The sequence below is a fragment of the Piliocolobus tephrosceles genome, chromosome Y (genome assembly GCF_002776525.5).
Source record: "Piliocolobus tephrosceles isolate RC106 chromosome Y, ASM277652v3, whole genome shotgun sequence".
Taxonomy (NCBI): domain Eukaryota; kingdom Metazoa; phylum Chordata; class Mammalia; order Primates; family Cercopithecidae; genus Piliocolobus; species Piliocolobus tephrosceles.
Window position 1 is genome coordinate 23,510,581 of NC_045456.1, and position 9,186 is coordinate 23,519,766.

Consider the following 9,186-nt stretch of genomic DNA (forward strand, 5'->3'; position numbering starts at 1 on the left):
ATGGGCCTTTGTCCAACCCCAAATTAATCTCGACTCATTTCACCCGCTTAAAAGCTTGCCTTCTCTCACAACCCACTCTCTCACTGCCTGATTTCCAGCGTCCCTTCCAACTCTTTACAGATGAAAGGCAGAAAGTGGCAGTTGGTCTCTTAGCCCAGCCTGTCGGTAACACCCACCGTCCTGTGGCCTATCTATCCAAACAGCTAGACCCAACTGTACAAGGCTGGCAACCCTGTCTGCGTGCGTTAGCAGCGGCAGCCTGCCTGACCCAGGAAGTGAAAAAGCTCATTAGAGGCAGTAATCTAACAGTCCTCTCCACACACCGCCTTCAAGATCTTATCTCTCATAAAAGTATTAGCCACTTAACTCCATCCTGGCTCCAACTTTTCCATCTCTTATTCATAGAAGACCCCACTGTTACTTTAGAAGTTTGCTCCTCTCTAAATCCAGCCACTTTACTGCCAGACCCTCTCAAATTGCCTCATGCTAAACATTCTTGTCCTGAAGTCCTGGAGGCTCACCCCCCCAACCACCTACACTTGCATGACCAGCCCCTTCAGAATGCACAACTAACCCTATTTGTGGATGGCAGCTCCTTTATCAACCCTCAAGGAAACAGACAGGCAGGATATGCAGTAGTTACCTCCTCCACAGTTTTAGAGGCAAAACCCCTACCACAAGGGACCACATCACAGCAGGCAGAACTCACTGCATTAACCAAGGCACTCCTCCTATCAAAAGGAAAAACAGTAAACATATACACAGATTCTAAATATGCTTTCCTAATTGCACACACCCATTCAGTCATCTGGAGAGAGAGAGGGTTTTTAACCACCGGCGGTACCCCTATTATTAACAAAAACCAAATACTCAAACTACTAGATGCACTGTCAGCACAGTAGCCATTATACATTGTAAAGGGCACCAAACTTCATCTGACCCGGTAGCAGCTGGCAACAATTTCGCTGACGTCACTGCCAAGTCAGCCGCCAGATTTTCCACCCCTAAGCCTCCTTCTGTCTGTTTTCTCTCCCCCCAATATGCCCCTAACTACACTCAGGAAGAAAAGGCTAAGCTATTACAAAATCCAACAGCCAAACTAACTACAGGTGACTGGATATATATTGATAACAAACTAGTTATTCCTGAAACACAACTCCATACCATTCTAACAGACATACATAATTCTTTACATATAGGTCCCAAAGCCTTATACAATTTTCTAAATCCCCTCCTCCACTGTCCAACACTACAAAAACACTTACCTGTCTAAAGGCAAATCCTCAAGGATCAACCAGCAGTGCTCTACCTGTCTAAAGGCAAATCCTCAAGGCGCATTGCGTAATCCCCATCCCAGCCACCAACTCAGAGGACACCAACCAGGTGAAGATTGGCAAATTGATTTCACACATATGCCAAAACATAAAAAATTCAAATACCTCTTAACCCTTGTGGACACTTTTTCAGGGTGGATAGAGGCCTATCCTACCACAGGAGAAACCGCTAACATTGTTGCCTCTATACTCACTGAACATATTATTCCTAGGTTTGGTCTCCCGGTCACTCTTCAATCCGACAATGGTCCAGCATTCATCTCTAAGGTAGTCCAACAGGTGGCATCCCTCCTACACATCACCTGGAAACTCCACATCCCTTATAGGCCTCAGTCTTCTGGTAAGGTAGAAAAGGCTAACGGACTCATCAAACAACAGCTCACCAAACTCTCAATCGAAACCCAGCAGTCGTGGGTAACCCTCCTTCCCTTAGCCCTGACCCGGCTGCGGGCAGCACCTCGAAGCCCAACAGGCCTCAGTCCGTTCGAATTAGTCTACGGACGGCCCCTAACCCTCCAGCAAATACCTTCCCTGCCAGCCCCTTTGGCGAACTACCTCCCATATCTCACTCTTCTCAGACAACTCCTAAGACAGCATGCTGAGTTAGCACACCCTCCTCCAACAGACGCCTACAACCCACATCTCTCCCTCAGTCCCGGAGACCAAGTATACATAAAAGATATCCAAGCCAAAGACTTACAGCCCAGGTGGAAAGGTCCATACATTGTCCTCCTGTCTATACATACAGCAGCAAAACTCCTAGGACACACGCATTGGATTCATATTTCCCAGCTAAAAAGGGCCCCCACCGAGAATAATCAGTGGACATCAGTTCAACTTTCCCCCACTCGCCTCAAACTTACAAAGCTTCCTTGACTATCTCATGCTCCCCGACCCCTGGCACCTAGCTTGCTTTCTCAACATCCTCTACATAAACCTATCAGACTTTCAATACATAGCCCCAGATCCATATCTACCTCCGGACAATAGTCCAGAACAGTGGTTCTCCCGTCTTCTAACTTTCATCGAACATCTTCAGTGACGAGGGACACTGCAACTACACTGAAAATGTAGTCTCAGTTTACACTTACATTGCTGTCTCACTCATACACTCAGACCTTTGCTAGTCCGCCTACTGTATGGCAGTTATTTTTTTAATCACTGAAACTTGGCCACAAGACAGCCGAACACACTCAGTAGTACATAGTTCTGCCAGTTGTCTTCCTTAAGGCTGTCAAACTTCTCTCCGCACAATAGAGGCCCCTTCTCATGGCTCACACTTATCCGCCAAAGGCCAAACTTAACCTACACTGTGAATATAACCAATCTCTCCCACCGCTTCCTCTGTGAGGCTGTAGAAGGCCCCCGCCTAGTGGCAGCCCCCCTGCCCATGGCCTTCATCACAACTGATCTCTCTCTCTAAAACTCTTAACCATACAGCCATTAATTGATCCCTCTATGTCCCCATGTCCTTGGTCCCCAGTCTAACTTTATACAGCCAGGCAGAGGTAGCAGAGCTTTTCCAACAACTTTCTATGCTACTACGCCACTTTCGTCAAAAACGGGCTGTTTTCCTCCCTCTAGTTATTGGAATCAGCTGAAGGACTGGCCTCCCTGCAGCGCCGAACTACCTCAATAGCCCAAGTAGCTGCCCAAAATAGGCGAGCTCTGGACTTACTTACAGCTGAAAAAGGAGGCACTTGTCTCTTCCCTGGAGAAGAGTGCTGCTATTATGTTAGCCAGTCAAGCCTAGCAGACACTAACATTCAAACCCTCAATAAAATACAAGCTGAAATACAGAACCTTAATACCTCAACCTTGCTGGGACCTTCCTTCTGGGTTTTGCCCATATTCCAACAAATGCTTCCATTTCTTGTTCTTATATTAATACTGTGCCTTATTTTATTTTTCATCCGTGCATCCAAATACCAACCATAGGCTCCGACTTTAACAACACCCCTTAACAGCAGGAAGTAGCCAGACAGACCACGGCGCCCCTTTATCACTATTATCAATAAAAGGTTGGACTGTTTGGACGAACGGAGGCAAGATGGTGCACTTCCGGGTTCTTCTTCACCACCAACTCTTCCCGCGCGCGCGAAAATGCAGCCGGCGCCCAGGGAGGGTGCAGACCAACTGGGCATGCGCCAGGTGACGTCAATCTGAAGAGACCAAGATTTACCTGGTCGCACCTGCGGAACGCCCCTGACACGCCCATGCCCCACCTATTGCCCTCCCACTCCTAGAAAAGCCACTCTCCGCGATTGAGCCATGTGGCCTTCTTGCAGCCCCACTCCTGTCGGGATGTCGGGACTGTGGGAAGTCTGTCCGAGAGCCCCACCGCGGGGGGACTCTGCCGGCCTCCTTTGCCGGAGGCCGACAGACTTCTCCCGCACACCTTAGGTTACCAAAATAAACTTGCAGTTTTGCGCCTGACCTTTGCCTACTTGCTGGTTCTTTTGCGCCCGCTCGGCTGGTCTTAGAAAAACAAGACAGAAGGAGCTAGTGCATTCTGACAAACTAGCCACAATAATTTCCACAGATACTACTGCACTAGAGATGTGTGTGTGTGTGTGTGTGTGTGTGTGTGTGTGTGTTCCAATTATTTTCAGTTACTAATTCGAGGCAGGGGAAAAATGAATCTGTTTGCAACAAATGTCATCAACAGTAGCTGGAAATTTTTTCTTTTTTTTTTCTCGGAAACCGACTCTTCTTTTGTCTCCCAGGCAGCAGTGCAGTGGCACTATCTCGGCTCACTACAATCTCCATCTCCCTGGTTCAAGTGATTCTCCTGCCTCAGCCTCCCGGGTAGCTGGGGTTATAGGCATGCAGCACCACACCTGGCTAATTTTTGTATTTTTAGTGGAGACCCGGTTTCACCACATTGGCCAGGCTAGTCTCCAACTACTGACCTCAAATGACTCGCCCTCTTTGGCCTCCTAAAGTGCTGGGATTACAGGCATGAACAACCATGCAGACCAAGTATCCAAAATTAAAATTAAAAGCCAGTAGGGGCCGGGTGCAGTGGCTCATGCTTGTGATCCCAGCACTTTGGGAGGCCAAGGTGGGTGGATCACCTGAGGTCAGGAGTTGGAAACCAGCCTAACCAATATGGTGAAACCCCGTCCCTACTTAAAATACAAAAATTAGTCAGGTGTGGTGGCTTGCACCTGTAATCCCAGCTACTCAGGAGGCTGAGACAGAAGAATAGCTTGAACCCAGGAGGTGGAGATTTCAGTGAGCAGAGATCCGGCCCCCAGCCTGGGCTACAGAGCAAGACAACATCTTAAAAACAAACAAACAAAAAGGCAGTAGGAACCCACACAAAGGCTGGAATGCAGTGATGTAGTCTCGGCTCACTACAGCCTCCTACCTCAGTCTCCCAGGTAGCTGGGTCTACAGGCGAGCACCACCATGCCTGATTGTTTTGCATTTTTGTAGAGTCAAGATCTCACCATGTTACCCCAGACTGGTGTCAAACTGTCTGCCTCACTTTCCCAAATTGCTGCAATTACAGCGTGAGCTGTAGCACCCCACCTCAACTAATCTTTGAGGAAGGAGCAAAGGCAGTTCATTCTTTTTAACTCACAGTGCTGGAACAACTGGACGTCATATGCAAAAACAAAAAACTCTAGACATAGACTTTATACCTTTCACAAAAAAATAAAATAGACAATAGCCCTAAATATAAAAGGCAAAACTATGAAAACTCCCAGAAGATAACATAGGAGAAAACATAGACAACCTTGGGTTTGGCAATTACTTTTTTTTCTTCTTCTTCTTCTTTCTTTTTTGAGACCGAGTCCCTCACTTTGTTGCCCAGGCTGGAGTGCAGTGGCGCCATCTCAGCTAACTGCAACCTCTGCCAATTCAAGCAATTCTGCCTTAGCCTCCCAAGTAGCTGGGATTACAGGCACCTGCCACTACAGCCAGCCAACTATTTTTGTTTGTTTTATTTTCTTTTTTTAGTAGAGATGGGGTTTCAATATGTTGGTCACACTGGTTTTGAACTCCTGACCCTAACCAATCTGCCCACCTCAGCTTCCCAAACTGGTAGAGTTATAGACGTGAGCCACCACATGCGGCCTGCAATGACTTATTAGATAGAATAGCAAAAACATAATGCATGAAAGAAAAAATAAATGATGTTGGCCAGGTTCAGTGGCTCATGCATGTAATCCCCCACTTTGAGAGCTTGAAGCAGGTGGATCATGAGGTCAGGAGTTCAAGATGAGCCAGCATGGTGAAACCCCATCTCTACTAAAAATACAAAAATTAATTTAGCAGGCGTGATGGTGCATGCCTGTAATCCCAGCTACTGGGGAGGCTGAGGGAGGAGAATTGCTTGAACCCAAAGGTGGAGGTTGCAGTGAGTAGTACAGCACCACTACACTCTAGCCTGGGTGAGTGAACAAGACTCTATCTCGGATAGAAAAAAAAGAAACGATGTTACACATCTCTAAAACTTTAGAAGTATGCAGAAGACATTTAATACAGTGAAAGAACACATCACAGAGTGGAAGCAAATATTTGTGAAATCCATGTCAGATAAAAGCTTTTACTTAAAATGTGTAGGCCAGCATGGTGTCTCACACCATAATCCCAGTGCTTTGGGAAGCCGCTTAGGTAGGACTGCTGGGGCCTAGGAATTTGAGGCTAAGAACCACTGCCCTCCTGCCTAGGCAACAGCTAGGTCCTGTCTGAATTTTTAAGTAACTATGTGTGTATTATGTATGTAAATATTTATATGTATATGTATGTGTGTATATGTATGTATATATTTCTATGTATATGTATGTGTATATATGTATGTATGTATCACATGTATGTATACATCTATGGTATGTGCATACAGTATATATATGCATTATTCTACATATATGCACATTGTATTAGTCCATTTTCACACTGCTGATAAAGACATACCCAAGACTGGGCAATTTACAAAAGAAAGAGGTTTTTTTTTTTTTTTTTTTTTTTGAGACGGAGTCTTGCTCTGTTGCCTGGGCTGGAGTGCAGTGGCCGGATCTCAGCTCACTGCAAGCTCCACCTTCCGGGTTTACGCCATTCTCATGCCTCAGCCTCCCGAGTAGCTGGGACTACAGGCACCCGCCTCATCGCCAGGCTAGTTTTTTTTGCATTTTTTAGTAGAGACGGGGTTTCACCGTATTAGCCAGGATGGTCTCGATCTCCTGACCTCGTGATCCACCCGTCTCGGCCTCCGAAAGTGCTGGGATTATAGGCTTGAGCCACCGCGCCCGGCCAAGAAAGAGGTTTAATTGGACTTAACAATTCCGTGAGGCTGGGGAAGCCTAACCGTCATGATGGAAAGTAAGGAGGAGCAACTCGTCTCTTACATTAATGGTGGCAGGCAAAGAGAGACAGCTTGTGTAGGGAAACTTCCCTTTTTGAAAACCACCAGATCTCGTGAAACTCTATCATTAGAACAGCTCAAGAAGGACTGCCCCCATAATTCAGTCACCTCCCAGTAGATTTCTCCCACAACACATGGGAATTGTGGGAGTTCCAATTCAAGATGAGATTTGGGTGGTATATATGGGTGATATATGTTTATATCACATATAAACATGAATACAGGCCAGGCGCAGTGGCTCACGCGTAATCCCAGCACTTTTGGAGACTGAGGTGGGCGGATCACGAGGTCCGGAGATCCAGGCCATCCTGGTTAACACAGTGAAATCCTGTGTCTACTAAAAATACTAAAATTAGCTGGGAGTTGTGGGGTCGCCTGTAGGTCCAGCTACTCGGGAGACTGAGGCAGGAGAATGGGCTGAACCCATCAGGCACAGTTTGCAGCGAGCTGAGATCGCATCTCTGTACTCCAGCCTGGGTGACAGAGCAAGACTCCATCTCAAAATTAAAAACAAACAAACAAACATTTTTTACCATGACAATGTAAATTGATAGTTTATCTTAGTTTATCTTTACTGGTGTAGTCACAGCCAGCCCACAAGAGACAAACGCATATCCCATTTTTCCTCTGCCCAATTTTGTCAATGTTATCTTATATTTTAAAACTGCAGATTCAGCCAGCATGGTGGCTCAGGCCTGTAATGCCAGCACTTTGGGAAGTTTAGGTAGGTGGATCACCTGAAGTCAGGAGTTAGATACCAGCCTGGTCAACGTGGTGAAAGCCTGTCTCTACTAGAAGTATCAAAATTAGCCAGGCGTAGGGGTGCATACCTGTAATCCCAGCTCTCAGGAGGCTGAGTCAGGAGAATCACTTGAACCCAGGAGGCAGAAGTTGCAGTGAGCTGAGATCATCCTATTGAACTCCAGCCTGGGCAACAAGAAACTCCATCTTAAAATAAAAATAAAACAGTTTCACTGAGGTAGACAAAGATGTGAATGACTATTTTTTTCTTTTTCCATGCACCTCTTACATGAAAATTGTGTGCTTCTCAATATGCCACGCTTTCCCCCATTAAATTTGGAGACTTCAAAATTATCCTCAGCGAAATGCATACACCCATGTGGTGGTTAATGCTGAGTGTCAACTTGATTGGCTTAAAGAATACAAGTATTTATCCTGGGAGTGTCTGTGAGGGTGTTGCCAAAGGAGATTAACATTTAAGTCAGTGGGCTTGGAAAGGCAGACCCATCCTCAGTCTGGGTGGGTACAAGAAAATGTTGATTCTCCTCAGGAGGCACCCCCAACACCCCTATTTGTTTCTAGATTGACAACTAATGAATTTTCTAATTTATATTAACAGAAACTTGGAGAACAGGCATGGGAATGGATATTAAGGGCGTGATAACAGTGGAAGGAACGTATAGTTGGATCAGGGTGAATTTATTGATTTGGGCCTGCTAAGTAGGGACTCTGCATTTAATGCTGCACCTTGCGGAGTTAAAAAAGGTTCTGACCATTTATTCACTTGGTTAGTTGAAATATGGATTAAAAGGTGGCCCACTGTGAGCAAGTGGGAAGTGCCTGACGTCCCTTGGTTTAATGTAGAGGAAGGGATCAAAAGACTTAGGGAGATTGGGATGGTGGAGTGGATTAGTCACTTTAGACCTACTCATCCTAGCTGGGAAGGCCCAGAAGATATACCTCTGACCAATGCCAGGGCAGCACCTGCATCTTTGAAGAGGCTTGTTATTGTTCTTCTCTGTATGTCAGATCTAACAGTGGAAACCACAGTCACTCAACTACAAAATTTAAATACAATGGGAACAATTGGATTTCAAGGTGGTGGGGGCCAAGTGGTAGCACTCAACCATCAAAGGCAAAGTAGGCATAGCTACCATAATGGACACCATAGGCAAACAAGCAATCAGAATAGTCTAACTCATGTAGAGCCCTGGCATTGGCTAATCAATCACAGTGTTCCTAGAAGAGAAATTGATAGGAACCCTACTGCCTTCCTACTTAATTTATACAAGCTGAAAACCTAGGTTGAGTGGACAAAAGACTAGCTTGAATTATAAAAGCTGAGAATCATGGCCCCTCAATCAATTACCAGACTTGAGCCAGTTTACAGACCCAGAACCCTTGAATGAAAGGGAGGCTGGGTCCCCTTGAGGGAAGACCCCAGTACACTACCGACAATTTATGCAGTGAATCTTTCTCCCATCCTTCCTTCCCCAAGAAGATTTCTGGCCTTTTACCAGGGTAACTGTGCATTGGGGAAGGGAAATTATCAGATATTTTGGGGACTACTGGACGCTGGCTCTGAGCTGATGTTGATTCCAGGGAATCCAAAATGTCATTGTGGTTCTCCAGTTAAAGTAGCATCTTATGAAGGTCAGGTAATTAATGGAGTTTTAGTTTGTTTTAGTTCCAATTTACAGTGGGTCCAGTGGATCCCTGGACTCATCCTGTGGTCAT